Here is an 18806-nt window from a genome sequence, read left to right on the forward strand (position 1 = left end):
ATAAATGAACATTTTTAGTACACCCAGTCAGGTGACTTTTTTTAGAACTGTCAACTCTTTTGAGTAATCAAGGGTTTATTTATATAATTTGTAAATACCACACATTAAGAATTTTTTACAAAACTGATCTGATTGAGACTTAGCCTTCAGATTAAGACACTTGTACAAACTGAATTTGTAACCTGTTTCTTGTGTATCTTGGTTTGCAGAAGTATTTATGTATGCAAATAAAAATCCATGCCATTGATTCTTGATCCAGGGTCTCAAAATGTAGCTGGGTTTGTCATCAGGACCAGACATTAGAGTTTACCGTTGTAGGCGCTCTTTGCAGCATGGAGAGGATGGCGGGAAAGGGAGAGCTTTTCTGGGTCTAATTGCTGAGCCATGGATATTTCCTGCAGATATTGTCTGCAGTGAATTATGCTGCCTTTCTATCAGCCTGATTGAAACAAAGATTGTGAGGGACTGCAAAGTCACATGAGAGTGGAGCAGGTTTAGTTGACAAAAAGTTAGAGGTTTGTGTTGGACTGGTGCTGGGACCTATCCACAACCATGGAGACTGGGATTAAAAGGCATTTCAGCTGTTGTGCTCATTTGGTACTGAGGCAAAATGTAGATAGTCCCTTTAGACCACACTGCCTGAAGAGTTCCGGAGGCATATAAACTGCTGCTGCTATGGCAGAAGAAGAAGAATTCGTTTTTATACCCCAATTTTCTCTACCAAGGAGTCTCAAAGTGGCTTACAATCACCTTCCTTTCCCCCTCCCCACAACAGGCAACTTGTAAGGTAGGTGAGGCTGAGAGAGTTCTGAGAGAACTGTGACTAGCCCAAGGTCACCCAGCATGCTGCATGTGGAGGAGTGGGGAAGCAAACCCGGTTAACCAGACTAGAGTCCACTGCTTTTAACCACTACACCACGCTGGCTGGAGAGTGAAAGCAGTTTCCCTCAAATTCTATTTCTTTTATTCCCTTTATTTTATTTTTTTTAAGAAAAGCTTTCTGCTCCATAGTTGAAGAAAGGAGGACTCTTGGCTAAATTATGCTGCCTCACCTGACAACTGGAACATAGCGTTGATGAGAAGGGTTTAGGAGTCAGTTTAAGAAATCCCTCAGAACAGATGTGCACTATTTTTTATTACATTTCTGTTTTTTTCTTCAATTCAATTTAGATACTTATGTTTTCATTTTCATTGGTTTTTAATCAGTTTTTTTTTTTTTTTGCTTGTAACATTGCTTCTTTCACTTGACTGGGATAAAATCAGCAGGGATTTGTACCTCTTGTACAAAGGATCCTCCCTGCTAAATTTCAAATAACGTCATCCTTCGTAGGCAATTAAAATTTCCTCTTGCCAGAGAGGGAGGTATTTGACAACCCAAGAAAGCAAGTAGCGGGTACAAATGTTTATTTATTTAGTAATAAATAGGTACATACTCATGTATTTATATGTCTGCTCATTCTGGCTACATTTTGGTTAAAACAACAGACACTCTTTACAGGTGAACAGTCGGCCTCATCTAGTTTAATTAACTGGATTTTACTGGGGAAACAACACAGGGAAAAGGTAAAGGACTGCAGCCCCCAAATCAACTTGCCTCTGACTGCTTTTATGAAAAATTAAAGACGGTTGCAAATGCTCACTGAGATTCTTTCACATCTCATCTCTCTCATGCCAGGTATTGAAGTTTGGTGCCAAAAGGGGTGGTGGGGTGAAGGAGGCTGTAGTGATGGGATTGGTAGAAACTGGGCCCCTTGCAATAACTTTTCTACAAATAGATAAAGCACTTGTGCAGGAGATGGGTGATTTTTACAGATTCCCATATCACATCCCACATACTTTTTGAGGTTCCCCTGACCTTTAGGAGAGGATCTTTGGCAGGCTGAGGGGGTTGGAGGAAGTAGGGAAAGTCAGCAAAAGTCCATTCTGCAAGGTTCACTTAACATGCAAAAGTGTAGCTCCAACCCAGTATCTGATTACATATCTCAGCCTCTCAGTTACAGTGAAGTATGGGGTAAACAAGTAACGTTTTTATTTCTCTGAGAACTCTTTGAACAATGAGCAAAATAATTAACTACTGTAAACCACAATCATCTTTGTCCTGTTTACCGAGGCCCTTACATTTTGCCTCCCTGATCAGTTTGGTCTCTTACACTGTAGAAATTCTCAAAAGACATTTCATTTAGGTATCTGACACCATTAATAGGTAGAGAGAAATTTTCCTGTCAGATGTTTGATGGCTCTCTCCATGTTTTCAACTGAAATTATACAATCTAGTCGTAACTGAATTTGATATAAAAGGTAAGAACAGGAAGTGAGGTGGGTGTTTACAAGTGAGGAGATAGGGAGATAGTTGATGTTTAGTTATGGCTTGAACACGGTTCTTTTCACTACAGATAATAACACGGCTTTTGTCCTTCTTGAAACATGATATGGTATAAGAAGCCTATGCTAGCAACAGACTGATCATATGAATGGAAATACTGTTTAATCAGACTTGCCAGCCAGTACACCTCATTCCATTTTATACCATAAAAAGGCATACTGGCCTTGAGCAAGATGCTCCCTCCTTAACATACCTTGTTGTGAGGATAAAATGCTGCTTGGCATTTCTTGGAGGAAAGACTAGTAATACATCAACAAGAAATACAGTGTCTGTAGATGAGAATTGCTGCATAGGTAGTCCTGCAAGAAGATGGGCTGAAGAAAAAAATCAACTTTTGTAGATACCGTAGAAGAATTCTTTGTTACATACCACTAAAACTTTCACTTAAATCATTTCTAAAATAAGAAAAATAGAAGTAGATAATACTGCTGCACATTTGAAAAGTTTCTTGGGACAACAAAAGCCTTTTGCAAATGGAAAGCCTAGTCTTCCTTATCCCAAAGGTACTAGCTTTCTCCATGACAGGTGTTTCTTGACATGAAGATGCATTCCACTATATAGCCCCATATTCTATGTTATGAAGAGCTATAGAAGTACCCCTGACCTGGATGGCCCAGGCTACCCCAATCTCTTCAAATCTCAAAAGCCAAGAAGGTCGGCCCTGGTTAGTATTTAGACGGGAGATCACCAAGGAAGTCCCGGGTCAATCTGCTGAGGCAGGCAATGGCAAACCACCTCTGAACATCTCTTGCCTTGAAAACCCTACGGAGTTGCCGCAAGTCGGCTGCAACTTGATGGCACTTTCCACCACTATAGAACACATATACCCCCGATGATTAAATTGGCTCTAGAAAAGGAAGAGGGAAAGCTTCTGCTTTGCAGGCTGTCAGTCTCCTGCAGGTAGAATCCTCAATATATCTCTGCAGCAGAAAATATTAACTCTCAGTGGCCTAGTGTAACAGCTACAGTATTCTTGTCAGGCCACTTTGTGGATCCAGGTGCAACAGCCGTTTCCCCCCCCCCCCCAAACTGATGAACAAATACAACTTACACAGATGGTTGGGTATAAAAATGCCACAGCTTTATTGGTTACGACAGACAAGGAGCATTTTGGCGAAGCATAAGGGGCGGATCTGAGCATCGAGGGACCACCCTGTCACCCGATGTAACCATCCCCAACCTAATTGTTGGGGCAGCAACCAGAGTGATTCCTATGCCACCTGGGAATGGAGCCAGACATCAACCCCCGAGCTGGGCATTCCTGATCAGCTCCACCCCAAGACCCCTTATAGGGGTCTTCAGCAAAGGGAGAAGGCAGGTACGCAATCACATCTTTCCTGGACTGGTATCCAACCTGATGCCCAAAACCACCAAGGTGTGATAAACTAACAGAAAAAACTTGAACATACGGAAGGAAGGCGGTTTCCACTGTTCCAGGGGTGACAAGGCCGGGCTGCTGTGCAGCTCGGCCTTAAATAGGCCCGAAGGGGCGTGGGCATGACCACGTGGGCATAACAGCATGTCCACGTCATCAAATGTTGCCACCAATGCAGCAACCGCCCTGCCCCAAGCCCACTATAGGCTGTTGAGAAGGGAAGGGGCAGGCACAGCACAGCAGCCAGCCATGTGGCCAGCAGGGCAGGGCCATCCTGGAGGACATGGAGCAGTATGCTCAATTGTGGAGGAAAACTGCCACACTGGGACGCAATAGTGGTGCCATGTGAGTGGCTCTGACACTTCTTTACCGCAGTAAAAAAAACAGTTCTCAGGCTAGGACTACTTTGATTTTACTGCAAGGGGCAGCATCTCAAGAACACTGTCCAATCACATGTGTGGGACATATTTTTACCTAGGTGTGTTGTTAACTTTGACATGAACGGGATCATCAGGCAAACTTAGCTTGCTCAATTAGATGTGAAGTGAGCTCATGATCGATCCGCTCAGTGATCATAGTCAAAGTTTATGTCAAGCAACTTTGTGCCTGCACAGCAGCCACTTATTTTACAGGTCCAGGTTGTTGCACCATACATTCTTGTATTTCTGGCCTGTCAACCTCAAGACTATGTGCTCTGGCCATGAAAATGAATTGAAATGGCAGTAGAGTTGACAGGTCTCCCCAGCCACCAGTGGGGGATGGAGGGGATAGGGCTGCCAGATCCAGGTTGGAAAACTCCTGGAGATTTGGGGATGGAGCCAGGGGAGGACAGGGACCTCCTGGATAAAATGCCATAGAGTACAACCTCCAAAGCAGCCATTTTCTCCATGGGAGCTGATCTCTAGTCTGGAGATGAGCTGTAGTTCCAGGGGATCCCCAGGTCCCACCTGGAGGCTGGCATCCCTAGAAATGGGTGCTCTATGCTATTACACTATTCTTACCAATAGGTAATATTCCTGGTTTCATTATGTAACACAGTTAATAGGCTGGAAAAATTATGTACATGTACTTCTGCTGAAATCTATAAATGGGGGGTGAGCAGACTGCAAAGGCACACAGAGATCATAATAAGCTTCAGTTCAAATAGATCCCCCCCAACTATATGTCTTTAAAAATTGCACTTGGCAGCTGATGAATAGCAGGGGAGTGGGGCTGCTGTAAAAAAGCACTGCAATCATGCAGGAAAGCAGTGTTATTATGCAAAACAGAAGCATTCAGATTTGTCTGGAAACATCCAAGCAGCTTGCTGAATGATCGGGTCCCTGCTCACAAACAATGAGCAGGATGCGCGGCGAATGGGTGGGTGTCGAACATGCCCTGTTTTACGCCCTGAAGATCAGCTGGAAATGTGGAACAGTGGGAAGTGTTGGCTTTACCACCCTGCACCTGTGTCTTTAACAACAACATTATTTGTATAAATTAAGCCAGTGTTACTTTACCTCTCAGCCAGTGATAAAAGTGATTGCTTTACCTCTAAGCCACGAAAAGCTTTGCATGCCTGGGCTTCCAGCTGCTATGAAAGGAGCAAGGCTACTTGAAATGTTGAGATCTCTTGGGACATGATAAAATGTACTGCACCGTCTCATTATAGGGTTGTTGTGAGAAGAAGTCACTGGGATATAAAGAAAGGTAAGAATGTGAGCTATGAAAAGGTTGAACAAATATCACTTCAGGAAGGGACTGGCCCTGTGCAGGCAACCCGTGACTCGGCACGCAGGGAGGGAGAGTGGGCACGAGTGGCCTGGCCCTGCTCCCTCCCTCTACACCATTCGGTAATATTGTGGCAATGGCACAACCCCCCAAGCTTTAATATTGCATTGGTCCACAGCATTTTTAGTCACAGGTGTAGCCCAGGCTGGAATGTGAAAATACAGTCTTAAATGGCTGCCTTCTTTGAGTGTTTCTTTGATTATCAAATGCTTCTTTGAAATAAATTCTGTTTTATAGGAGGTACTTAAAAGGTAGGGAATAGATTCGTACGCATTTCACATTCTGAAGAACCCTGCTCAGCCCTTTAAAAGTGAGAAAGCTGAATTTATATATGTGGGGTTTAATTTGCAACCCCTGTTTCCCACTGGCAGAGTCAAGCAATTTTAGACCAGAGAATCGGGCTGAGACAAAATTTCCCACCATTCTTGCAACGGTAGGACAATTTTTCAGCAACATCGCACTCTTTGGGAAGTCTTTGCAGGGCTCTGGAGAGCTGTTTTTTGAGGTAGAGACACCAAATTTTCAGCATAGCTGCTGGTGCCTCTCCTTATAAGAGCCTCCAAGTTTGGTTAAGTTTGGGTCAGGAGGTCCAATTTTATAGAAACCCAGTTTTCCTACATTTGGGGGCCTGTAAAATTGGTCCCCTTGATCCATCTTCACCAAACATGGGGGTTCTTGTAAGGAGAGGCACCTGCAGCTCTGCTAAAAATTTGGTGCTTCTACCTTGAAAAACAGCCTCCCCTTGAGTCCCAGAAAGATTCACCATAGGGTAACATGGAGCAGTTCCCTTTAGAAGAAGAAGAGTTGGTATTTATACCCTGCTTTTCTCTGTCGTTTTTCTCAGTGTGGCTTACAATCACCTTCCCTTCCCTCCCCCCAAAACAGGCACCTTGTGAGGTAGGTGAGGATGAAAGAGTTCTGAGAGAACTGTGACTAGCCCAAGGTCACCCAGCAGGCTTCATGTGGAGGAGTGGGGAATCTAATCTGGTTCTCCAGATTAGAGTCCGCTGCTCTTAACCACTACACTACTCTGGCTCTTAACTGTTACATCGCACTGGCTTTAAAAACTAAAGGGAACAGCTCCTATGTTAGTTAACAGGAAAACTTTGTGGGGCTCTGAGGGGCTACTTTTTAAGATAGAGGCACCAAATTTACAGTACAGCTCCAGGTGCCTCTCCTTACAAGAACCCCCAAGTTTGATGAAGATTAGATCGGGGGTCCAATTTTATGGGCCCCCAAATTTTCCTCCATTGTTTCCAATGTACCTGCAGCTACATTGCAAATTTGGTGGCTGTCTCCCAGAGCCCTGCAAAGATTTCTCATTGGGTTTAATAGACCCAACATTTTTCGGGACTTTGAAAAAAGCCAAAGGGAAATCCCTTATCAGTAAGGGGATTCGGCTTTTTTGGATTTTCCAAAAAAAATTCAGGTCTATTAAACACAAATCTGAAAAATACCAAATACATTGGTGAACACTCCTATTAGTTGGTTCATTCCATATATGGCCAACATAGGGATATTGTGGGCATGCCACTGTGTGGTCTGTGTCAGAATAGACTGCAATACAATTGCTATGCTCTCAGTTCCAGTTAGGTCTTTTAAAATGTCTTTTCTCAACTGAAAGTATGTAGGACGCTGACTAGGGACTTGAGTGTCACATCTCAATCTGTGATATGCTAATATTCTGGAAGTGACATAATTGTTTCAGCAACATTGCAGCCTAGGCCTCATTTTAAGCCTGGTAAGACTCCCGCACCCTGCTTGTTGCCAGGGGGTTCCTGGCAACCCTAGCCTGGAGATCAGTGGGCACTAGACTACTTCCCTTGTCAATTCTGCTTGATGCATATATTTATAATGGAAGAGACTAATTCTGGACTGATTTTGTGTCACATTAAAATATTTCTCATACCATGTTTTTTAAAAAAACGCTTAGTTTAAATTCAGTAGTGTTACATGGCACTGTTGTCAAAACATTATCTTCAAAATATGATAGCTGGGAGGGAGGGAGGAGGGAGCTAGACTGTTATGGAGATATTGTTTTTTAATATACTAAAGTTGGGAGCTTTGGTTTCTAATATTTGATAAACTCAAATATCAGTCCCTTCCCTCAAAATGTAATCTCATTCTAGAATCTAGCTTTGTTCTTCAGGGTTTGTATGTTGCTGGATAATGAAATAACAGGCTGTCTGTGATCGAAAAGGTGGTTTATTGGTATAGCTGGTTGCATTGACAGTAACCTGTGCCATAATTCTCACTAGAGAGTGAACAATAAATCATCATGTTCCTATACTTGGAATCTATCTCCTATCCCCACACCACGATGCTACAAATAAATAATTATGGGAAGCTTGGCATTTGTGAGACTCAGCATTTTTTACAAATACAATTAAAGTCAAGCAAGGCATAGACTATTAGGAACAGTAGGAGTCCTTAGGGAAGGTAGGGGTCACACAAACCACATCCTAGCCTAGAATTAATACATCATTCAAAGGGGTTGCAAAATAAGTATTATGCATAAACATCTGGAAACATCCAGGTTGGCTTTGGAATACATTTGTGTTTCTCCCTTTGAAGCCAACAAGACTTGCAATGTTTGGCAAAACGTGCATAGCCTTTGGGGAGAGGATGGGGACGTACAAATTAAATTGTACTAGGCCGTCTACATCCTAGTGTAAATTCCTTATGCTTCTCCATCAGTCAGGTTCTACATCTGCATTGTAAGGTAAGTTTGTAGAATGTGCAGCTGAATCCTATGCATTTCTGCTTGGAAATAAGTTCCACTGAAGTCAATCAATGGTTTCAGCGTGGTTAGCAAATAGAGGCAACTGATTAGTACTTTAAAGGAGGGCGTAACATCTAATGGTGCACTCTTTTTGAATGCAGTTGAGGTTGTATGTATTTTCAAAGGGAGTGAATAAATGAAATGGCCTCTTCATAATCAGAGTTGGAAAGCAGTTCAAAATCTAATTGATGAAGCTTTAACATTTTTTTTTTACCATTCTACAAACCTTCTCACACTCCAGCTTTGCTTTAGTGTCCAAGGTTGTTTCTCCAAGCTGCAATAAACTGGTGTCTGGGGGGCGGGGAGGGGGAAATCTGTTAAAGCCCCATTGAAATCATAAATGTTCTGGTTACAAATGGAAACCTATTGAGAATGCTGCGGGCAGTCTGTCTGATCTTTCAAATAAAAACATTCAAAAAATATATCACTGCTGTAAGGTTAAGACTGCAGTCAAATGCATGCTTACTTGAAAGTAAGCTCCATTAAAATAATAATAAAGAAGACTCTGAAGTAACTGTGGTTAGGAAAGATGGATGGTGAGCAGGAGTTATATTGAACATAAGTAGGTATAAATCTAAAGTATGCTGGAAAATGAAATAATTTTGTTGTATTGTCTTGCAAAGCCATTATTATTTGTCTCTTTTGTCTCTTTACTTGATTTAGCAACCAATACTGGACACATGCAGCGCAATCCTAAGCAGAGCTGCACCCTTCTAAGTCAACTGAAGTAAATGGGCTTAGAAGGGTATAACTCTGTTTAGGATGTCACTGATAAAGATCTAGCGAATTGTCTGAATATTTTTTTGTGCACTGTGAATTTTATATGAATTTTTATATGCATTATTAGATGTTGTATTTGGGATCTTATATTATTTGTATTGTTTATAGATTTCTGGTGCACTGTTATATCACTGCCAACTAATGACATTTCCATCATAATTTCAAGCATTGTTGGAACATATTCATTGTTTATTATTGGTGGGCTCTAGGTGGTTTGTTTGTTTTTTAATTTTACACACCTATATTTTGCTTTTTGTGATTTTGAACATATCAGAAAAGCATGACTTTCCTGGGGGCAAGACTCCAGTCCTAGGACAGCTTTGTAGAATGCTCAAGAAATCCTTGGGCTTTTTGCAAAGTTAGGATGGGATTTCTCCAACATTTCTGATTTCTTAAAGCTCTGTCCTTCTTCTGAGCACTTTGTGTGTTGGAACAAAATGCTTTTACTGGTAACTAATTTAATAGATTATCACCCTGGTTTCCCACTCCTAATCTGACAACTGAATCTCAAATATGAATGGTTCAGTAAGCAATAATTTTTGTCTTTCCTCCTCATATTTCATCCTATTGTTTTTTAAAATTAATTTAAGTTAGTAATAATCAGCATTGACAATCTGCATTAAATTAAACTTTTAACAGCTCCTCACAAATCCTCTGCCTAGTTGCCAATTTTCAAGAATGCATTGCAGTGGTGATGGGCATCCATTCCCAAATAAAAGAAGCTCAGTGGTCCCTAGGACAATACAGAAGGGAATAAAATGTTTCGAGTCCCTAAATTGCTTTGTGGTACTTGAAAGTATCACATGGCAATTCTCATCTTATGATATAGCATTGTTCCTGATGCCAAGATAAAGAATACATTGTTTTATTTTGCAATGAGTTTTGCTTAATTGGATATATGAAGCTGACTTGTATGGAGACAGCTCATTGGCCCTACAACGTCAGAACAGTCTGTGCTGATTTGCAGCAACTCTCAGGGTCCAAAGCAGAGATTGGTCTTTTCTTTAACTGGCTTGGTGATCTCAAGTGCTCTCTTCCTATGCTGCCTCTCCTGCAGTGTTCAAAGTGTATGGCAGGAGAATTGCCTCTCTCTTAGGGTCACCAGTTAACTCTGGCTTGGAAAATTCCTAGAGATTGGAGGGGGGTAGCCTAGGGAGGGTAGAGTTTGAGCATGGGGGGGACCTCAGCCTTGGAGGCCATACCAGGGCTCCCAAGACCCCAGCTGAGGTAGGGATCTCATCACCTGCTCCTGTTGACTGCTCTGAGGAGAGAAAAAAATGTTAAAATCCCATGACACTGGAAGTGACATTGGGAGTCTCTAAGAAATTGCTAGAAAATCTATAGTTTCCATCGATTCTTAGAGCTATCTCCATCACTTCTAGTTTGTTACTGGAAGTGATGTGACACCACAGGTGGCATCACTTGGAACACATGAAGCTGCCTTATACTGAATCAGCCCCTTCGTCTATCAAAGTCAGTCTTGTCTACTCAGACCGGCAGCGGCTCTCCAGGAACTCAGGCAGAGGTCTTTCACATCACCTACCTGCCTATTCCCTTTAACTGGAGATGCTGGGGATTGAACCTGGGACCTTCTACATGCCAAGTAGATGCTCTACCACTGAACCACAGCCTACAAATTTTCTAGAAATTAGCTCTCAGTAATTTTCCAAATTAATATCATTATAATTACTTGCAAGTCAAAATATACACTTTACCTCATTTGTATATATTAAGAAAGTGGAGCCCTGTGGAAAGACACTTTCCCCATTAAGTGAGTGTAATGGAAAGGAAATTCAAAAATGGAAACATTCCACTACCGACACTAAAGGATACTTCGCATCCTTTCAGATATGCTGCTCCAATTGCATTCCTTCCCCACCCCCCCGACATAGCTCTGAATCACTCCCATGAATGAAGTCCCGTTTCTGATTCATACAGAACTGACAAAGAACTGAACTGGAGTGGAACTGACATTTTAAAATTGAAAATATGGCAAGTTGGAAATAATGAACCCCTTTCTTTAACTGTAATGCGCTTGAAACATCTCTGAGCGGCTAATCTGTCATATACACAAATCTGAAAGGAAGAACTCAAAATTCTATTTGCTTCTCATTTATTTTTTGTCTTATGGTGCAGTTGAGCATTACATTTGATTAAATTTGATTATCTATTAAAAGAAAATACATTATTTGGACAATGGTGGTAAGATAGAAGACCTCTGTGACGGATAAGGGGTTAATCAGCAGCAAGAGCTGACAGGCGAAGAGTGGGCTGAGCCAGAGAGCTGACCCCCTGAGCTCAGAGAGACAGAAAGCATTCGAAGGTTGGGACCCAGCCTGACAGGAGGGCTGTGATAGCATTTGAAGCGTGGAACCAGCCTGAGAGGAGGCTGAGAAAGTAGTGGAAGCTTGAGACCAGCCAGAGAGGGCTGTGTGAGATTTATGGCTTGGTAGCAAGACTGAGCGGAAGCCAGACTAGACTCTGTGAACCTGAGGGGTTCTGTGAAAGCCAAAGCTATTGAGACACACAACCTGTGGTGGTTGACAGGAGTGAGAATTGGGTTAGAGAGGGCCCATTCTCAAGTCACAAGGGGAATTAGTCTCTGAGGTGGAGCTATTCCGGTATCAGGGAGGTGTGGAGGATTACAGCCACTTAGGTGGGGTAGTCAGAGAGAGAGCTAGGCTGGGGACAGAGTTTTGAGAGTCTGAAGCTGAATGACTGACTGAGGGTCTGAACGTCTGAACAATAGTTCTGTGAGGTAGAACTAAGCTTGAGAACTGAGAACTGAAAGTAACTTGAGTAAAGGGAACATTTAAGCTATTTCGCTGAAGTAATCTTGCTTGTATCAATCTAACTCTGAGTTTTCCCTCCAAAATCTCTGCCTTTTCTTAAAAACCAATCTCTGTAAGTTCTCTTTAATAAACTTCCCTGTTTTCTCTGTTTAAGTTGAAAAGCCTCTTGTCTCCTATTTCTCACTGAGGTAAATACGGGTGTGGGACTGGAGGAGTAGAGGAAAATAATTCTCCTCACAAATATACTCAGGCCAACGCCTTTTCCCCTCAGCATATATGGCCGGGCTGAGTGAGTGGGATAGTGAAGTGGTTGGAAGGGGGGTGCGTCATAACCTCCTTAGCTGTGATGGCCTGGAGTAAAACATCTTTATTTAACACTCATACTGCCCCTCTTGATGCACTTCCAGACTGCTACCAGACCTGGAAACCCTACATTATACCCAGGCTGGGCAGCATGCTGGGCAGCATGCTCATGGAAGCAAGCACCAGCACTCCACATGCTTACTGTAATGTGCACCATGGGTCATTTGGGCTAAGTGATGGAATTCTGGCTGTTACATACTAGCAGTCCCATATGTTTCCAAGGTGTTTGCTTGGAGAATGCTATAATTATGAACCAGTCTGTAGAAATCTAGTGCCTTGGCTAGATCCATGTGACTATGAAATAGTTCAGGTTCACGTATCTTTGCTTTCTGTAGTCCACAATGGGAACTGTGTGCCCTGGTCTGTGAATTACAGTCCTTGTCGTTTGGGAGGAAAGGAGAGGTTTTAATTCAAGAAGATGTATTTGTAAAATGTTATTCCCATAAGAAAATTCAAGCAGTCACTCATCTGGAAGCTGCCCCTGTGTGGTGTCATATTGATTCACAAGCCCATATATGACTTACAAGTCCATGTTACTGCCAGTTCATGTGGTCAGTCTTTATTTATTCCTTGAGTGGTTGTACAATAAATGTGCATCATAGAAAAGGTCAGTAGCACCTTAAAGACTAACAAAAATTTCTGGCAGGGTTAACCAGGCTATATCTCTGGTAACAGAATTAGTAGAATCTATTATTTTTAATCTCTGAACTTTATAAGGTATTTTGTATGGATTTTTGTATGGATTTGCTCTTGATTTTCACTTTTCTAAAATCTATTTCTAAAATCTGTTCTAAAATCTAGGAGCCCCATGGCACAGAGTGGTAAGCTGCAGTACTGCAGTCCAAGCTCTGCTCACGACCTGAATTCGATCCCGATGGAAGTTGGTTTTAGGTAGCTGACTCAAGGTTGACTCAGCCTTCCATCCTTCTGAGGTCAGTAAAATGAGTACCCAGCTTGTTGGGGGTAAAGGGAAGATGACTGGGGAAGGCACTGGCAAACCATCCCGTAAACAAAGTCTGCCTAGTAAACGTCGGGATGTGACATCACCCCATGGACCAGGAATGACCCGGTGCTTGCACAGGGGACCTTTACTAAAATCTATTTGCAGGAATAAGCATCAAAACTATTTGATAACACAATCATCAGTGTATCATAGTCATTGTGAATTGTATTTCTATCCTCTGAAGTTTTAGCTATTTTCTCTCTCTCTCTCTCTTACTGACAGAAACCAAGGCTTTAAGGTTGGCAATACTGTGTGCTTGCTTAGCAACAGCAACAGAGGGCTTTTTCCCCCCTTAAGGCTACAGGCACTGCTTCTATCACTGAAAAATAGAATATCTAATAGGAAAATAGAGGATAAAATGTATGAATAACAAAAACATCTTTTTAGCCAGAAGCCACTAGAATTAAACCAATTTACCATGTACCATAGGTATATGAAGAAGTAAACTATGACCCATGAAAGCTCATACCCTGCCAGAAATTTTGTTAGTCTTTAAGGTGCTACTGAACTCTTGTTCTTTTCTACTGCTACAGACAGACTAACCCAGTTACCCATCATGATCTATCCTGTTCCTTGTAAATGAAAAGAAGTAGGCCCAAATGACCATAATCTGGTTCTTGGACATATGAAATTATACTGACCATTGGTTCTTCTGTCTCAATACTGTCTACTCTGACTGAAAGCCTTTAAACAAACATGGCAAGGATTGAACCTTCTGCATTCCAAGTGTATATGTTTTAATCCTGATACAGAAAAATCTAGAATTTTTGTAATGATGAATAATCTGAATATGGTTCTATCATTTATTTTGTAATTTCTATTGCTCACCTTTGACCTCATCAGATATGCTAATCAAATCCTTTTCTTATTCTTTTTTAGAGGGCAGAGATTCCTTATTCCCCACCCCCTCTCTGCTTTCTGAGAGCCCTAGGCTGAGATTTACTATTTGCATTTTGCTTCTCCCATTCTAGAAGTTAGCATTTTTTCAGTTTAGACCTTCTTTGCACTATGTAATCTTTTGCTTTGCTTTTAAATAATACTAACTCAGAAGGAATTCTCATGTGCCATGATTATTTGATGCACACTGGTTGCTCAAGTGCTGATTTGCATGAGTGAAAAGCCAGCATTGATCTAACACCATTGACAGCTTTATGATTTCACAGCATATCAAGCACAAGTCTTTTCATTAATAAGCTCCTCTGATCTGAGTTTACACGGTGAGTGGCAAGTGGTGTGTTATCAAGCCATGTACAATATGAAAGAGGAAATAATACTGGGAGAGTTGAAATAATAGCAATCACATCAGGAACTGCTTCACCTAAACAGATTCTCACGTGATTACTCCTTTTTGAGGCTCCTAGGTCACAAAGGAAATATGGATCATACCTAGATGGTTCATGTCAAGGTGAGGATGCAGTCAAAGCATGAAGAGGGTACTCTACAAAATATCACCAACAAATATATGGCATACTAGGGTTGGCAACCTCCAGTAGTAGCTGGAGATATCCTGCTATTACAACTGATCTCCAGCCAATAGAGATAGTTCACCTGGAGAAAATGGCCACTTTGGCAATTGTACTTTATGGCATGAAAGTCCCTCCCCTCCTCAAACCCCACCCTCCTCAGGCTCCATCCCAAAACCTCCCACCGGTGGCGAAGAGGGACCTGGCAACCCTACATTATACCCTCCATCTTAAAATTCACCCATATCTTGTGTAAGGAGATGCATAAATATGCAGGAAAGGCTTACCTGGGTAAATTTACAGCTGGTTCACATGTTGTCTGGATTAGCATGGTTTAGAACAAAGCTTCTTAAACTGTGGGGTCTGCTTAAACCAGATGGGGTCACGTAACTGAATGTGGGGGTCACAAAAAATTTGGCACAGTAAATGGTAAAATTATATGTATACCAAATAATTGTGTTAAAATAAATTTCTTTATGATTATTATCCGTAAATGTTTGATTTGTATATTTTATATACCTATATACCTGGGGTTGCGTAAAAATTTCTCAGGCGAAAAGGGGTCACGAGTGGAAAAAGTTTAAGAAGCCATGGTTTAGAACACCCAAACACAAACTTTCAGGGCATATGGATTGTTTATATTGGATTGCTTGAGTTGGATTCCTTAATATGAGAATTAAAGCCAATTATTTTACAAAATCCATCGATTTTATTGGTTTCAGTGGGAAACCAAGAATAATTTGGTGTTCTCACAACAGGTATCCAAAAATCAGATTTTCCTTGTTTGCACTGACAATTTGCTATCAAGACAAGCATGGCATATGGTCACCTTAAAGATTTGTTTGCAATTTGTTTGCAAAATGAGCAGTATTTGCATAGCAGCAGCATTCAGCATAGCGGCGCCTGAGTAGCCACTGCTGATGAATGTTCACAATTTGCTGACTTGCTTGACCAGGCATGCAACATTTGCACCTGTGCCTTTGGTGATATTCATCCGTCAGCAGCATTCATCATGCTGGCAAATGCTGAAAACTTACTGGGTTAAAAGTACAGCTCCCAGGAAGCAGGACAAGAACGCATAAATAAAAAACAGTTAACACAAGTGAACTTGCTTGGCTTTTGTAGTCAGAAAGAGAGGTACATTTTGCAAGACCGGAACAACAGAAAAACAAGTCATGCTTCTTCCTCCATTGCCATCCCAGCAGGCTTAAGACAGCCGAAGAAAGCAAAGTCTTTGCATCTAGACCCTGTTGCAGTGGGTGGGCTTCCTGTCATGAGAGGGGAATGCAGTCTGAGGCCAACCCTCTGCTTCTATCCTGCCCACTGTTGTTGTTTGTGAAGTAAAGCTTTTGCTATAGCCTGTTAAGAAGCAGGCACACCTGCTAAGAATGAAATTGTGCTTGCAAAGAATGCCCATCCTTATATAGAACCAGAAAGCCCTCCCAAATCCTGAAACAGATTAGTGATTAGCAGAAAGTGCATGGAAATGGCAGTTTTAGGGTTGCCAGTTCCGGGTTGGGAAACACATGGAGATTTTGGGGGTTGAGCCTGAGGAGGGTGGGCTTTGGAGAGTGAAGGGTCTTCAATGCCATAGAGTCCAACTGTCAAAGTGGCCATTTTCTCCATGGGGACTAGGGTTGCCAACCTCCAGGTAGTGGCTGGAGCTCTCCTGCTATTACAGCCAATAGAGATCAGTTCACCTAGAGAAAATGGCCGCTTTGGCAATTGGACCCAATGGCATTGAAGTCCCTCCCCTCCCCAAACCCCCCTCCCCAAACTCCCCAAACTCATCAGGCTCCGTTCCCAAAACCTCCCGCTGGTGGCGAAGAGGGACCTGGCAACCTTAATGGGGACTGACCTCTGTCACCTGGAGATCAGTGGTAATAGCAGGAAATCTCTTGGAGGCTGGCAACCGTAGCCACTTTGGATGATCCCACTTGGTGGGAAGATGTGTTAACCGTGTTGGTTGGTTGATATACCTGTTAGGCATATTTCTGCTCTTGCTGCCCAGAGACATGAAATCAGGGAACCACCAGAATAATTGTCCTCAATGGCAATGTTTGGGCCACTCTTGAATATCGACATTGGGGGTGGGGTGGGGTTGAACATGCATAATGTTTACATAAGTTCATTGTTTGGGTTGGATCTTGATTAGTAAATCCCCAACATTAGTAAATTCCCTAATGAATAATGGGTGAAAAAAACAGACAGGTAATTGAAACAAGATATCTAATGTGTTTTGAGATAAAATAGGGTGCTGGGGGGATTCGGATTCAAAAGAAGCTTCTACTCAAAAGCTCAGCTCATGACTGCAAAAGGCTTTTCACTCAGCCTTCATTTCTCAGGGAGCATGAAAAGATGGAGGATCTGCCCAAAAATATAATGGCTCTTTTGTTCCTTAAGGGAATGATTACATTTTCTGGCTTTCTTCAACAAGCAGGAAGTAATAGCAGAGCCCTGCAATATTTCTATGGCAGTCTAGCCCTAATTGCAGCTTGTATAACTGGCATTTTTACATTCTGGTCAAAATCCACCTCTGGGTCAAGCATTTTGCTTTATTTTTTCCCATTTTACTGTGTATGCTATCTGACACCGAGCTGTTATAATTCAGCATGGGGTTTTTAATAGCCAACCTTGTTATTTTCTCCTTTGTTCATTCCCCTTGACCAAGTTGTAGAAAGTCACATTAACCGTGCAATGCTGAGCATTTATGCAACGAATCTTCCACACAGGTCCCCATTCCCCTGTATTGTTACTTGGCCTTCAGCAGTCACTCCTTTGCATTCATACTGGCAAGCAATGTTTTCTAACCCATCATTGGTCAGATCAAAATGTCCTGTACAAAACAAATAGGAGGCAAGACCAGCAAAAGTAGGTTGTCATTATTTATTTTGTTTTATTGCAAATAATCCGATGACCCAATAGTCTTGCAGAAGTAGGTTAACAACATGATGACTGCTTTAAACAAATTGACAGGCAAAGAGGTACAGTGCAATGGACTCTATAGCCACCTAGGCTGACTAGCATTTTGTTTTTAGGGCATATCTTTCCAAAAGGATTTAGGATCCTTGTGTGATTAATTTGGGGTACTAGCATGGTGTCGTGTAACAATGAGAGTATTGGCCAATGACCTAAGACTGTTACAAATCTTCTCCACTTGGTGTAATGAAGACTCAGGTGATTGACTCACCACAAATGCTGGATCCAGCCGGACTATCCACCTGCTGTCCTCCTGTCTCCACTCACTGCCAAGTCTCATGGAAGCAGGAGCCATTCTCCTTAAACGAAAAAAGTAATCTAGAGGCACAACCTGCCCAGGCAAACTGATCCTAAGAGACTGAAGAGGTGATCACTGCCTACCACTTCCTTGATCTCACCTGCCTTTTTATTCCATGTAGTAATAAATTAGCCTATACAGTTCATAGGCTTTTAGACAATACAAAGTTATATACAGTGCAAAATTATGTCAAGTTCAGGGTAAAGTACATCCCTATAGCCTCCAGAATTTACACTAGCAAGCAGATTACACTAGCTAGCCAAGATTATGAATCACTCTCAAATGAAACAGAAGGCTAGGGTTTATTTGTTTATTTTAAACATTTCTATGCTACCTTTCCACCTACATAGAGTCCCCAAGGCAGTGAACATCCAAACATTAAAGCACTTAAAACATTAAAATAGCATTTAAAATATTTATACAATTCAATAAAAACATGGAAACATACAACAGAACACAGAGTAATAATCAACTTGGGTTTAAATAACTATCTTGAAGCCTTAGGGCAAGCTTGCATCTCAAGGCCATTTCTTATTAGAACAAAAGCTCTATTAAATGCCAGACCAAATAGCTGGGGAGTAGAAAATCCCAAAGCTGTGATTTGTGCATCTACCTTCTGGCTCCAGTTACTCACAAAATGATCCAATATCAGCTAGTCAAGTAGATGAGGCAGCCAATTTTAATTTTAATTTCCAGGCCAAAGTAGCTAGTGACTTCCACAGCAATCCTAAGGGGGGGATCCGAAAGGGATTTGGAGGTGGTGTGCCACTTGCACCATCCACATGGGCACTTATGTCAGTGCAGGGCCAGTTACGTTG

Source organism: Euleptes europaea, chromosome 1, assembly GCF_029931775.1.
Source record: "Euleptes europaea isolate rEulEur1 chromosome 1, rEulEur1.hap1, whole genome shotgun sequence".
Lineage (NCBI taxonomy): Eukaryota > Metazoa > Chordata > Lepidosauria > Squamata > Sphaerodactylidae > Euleptes > Euleptes europaea.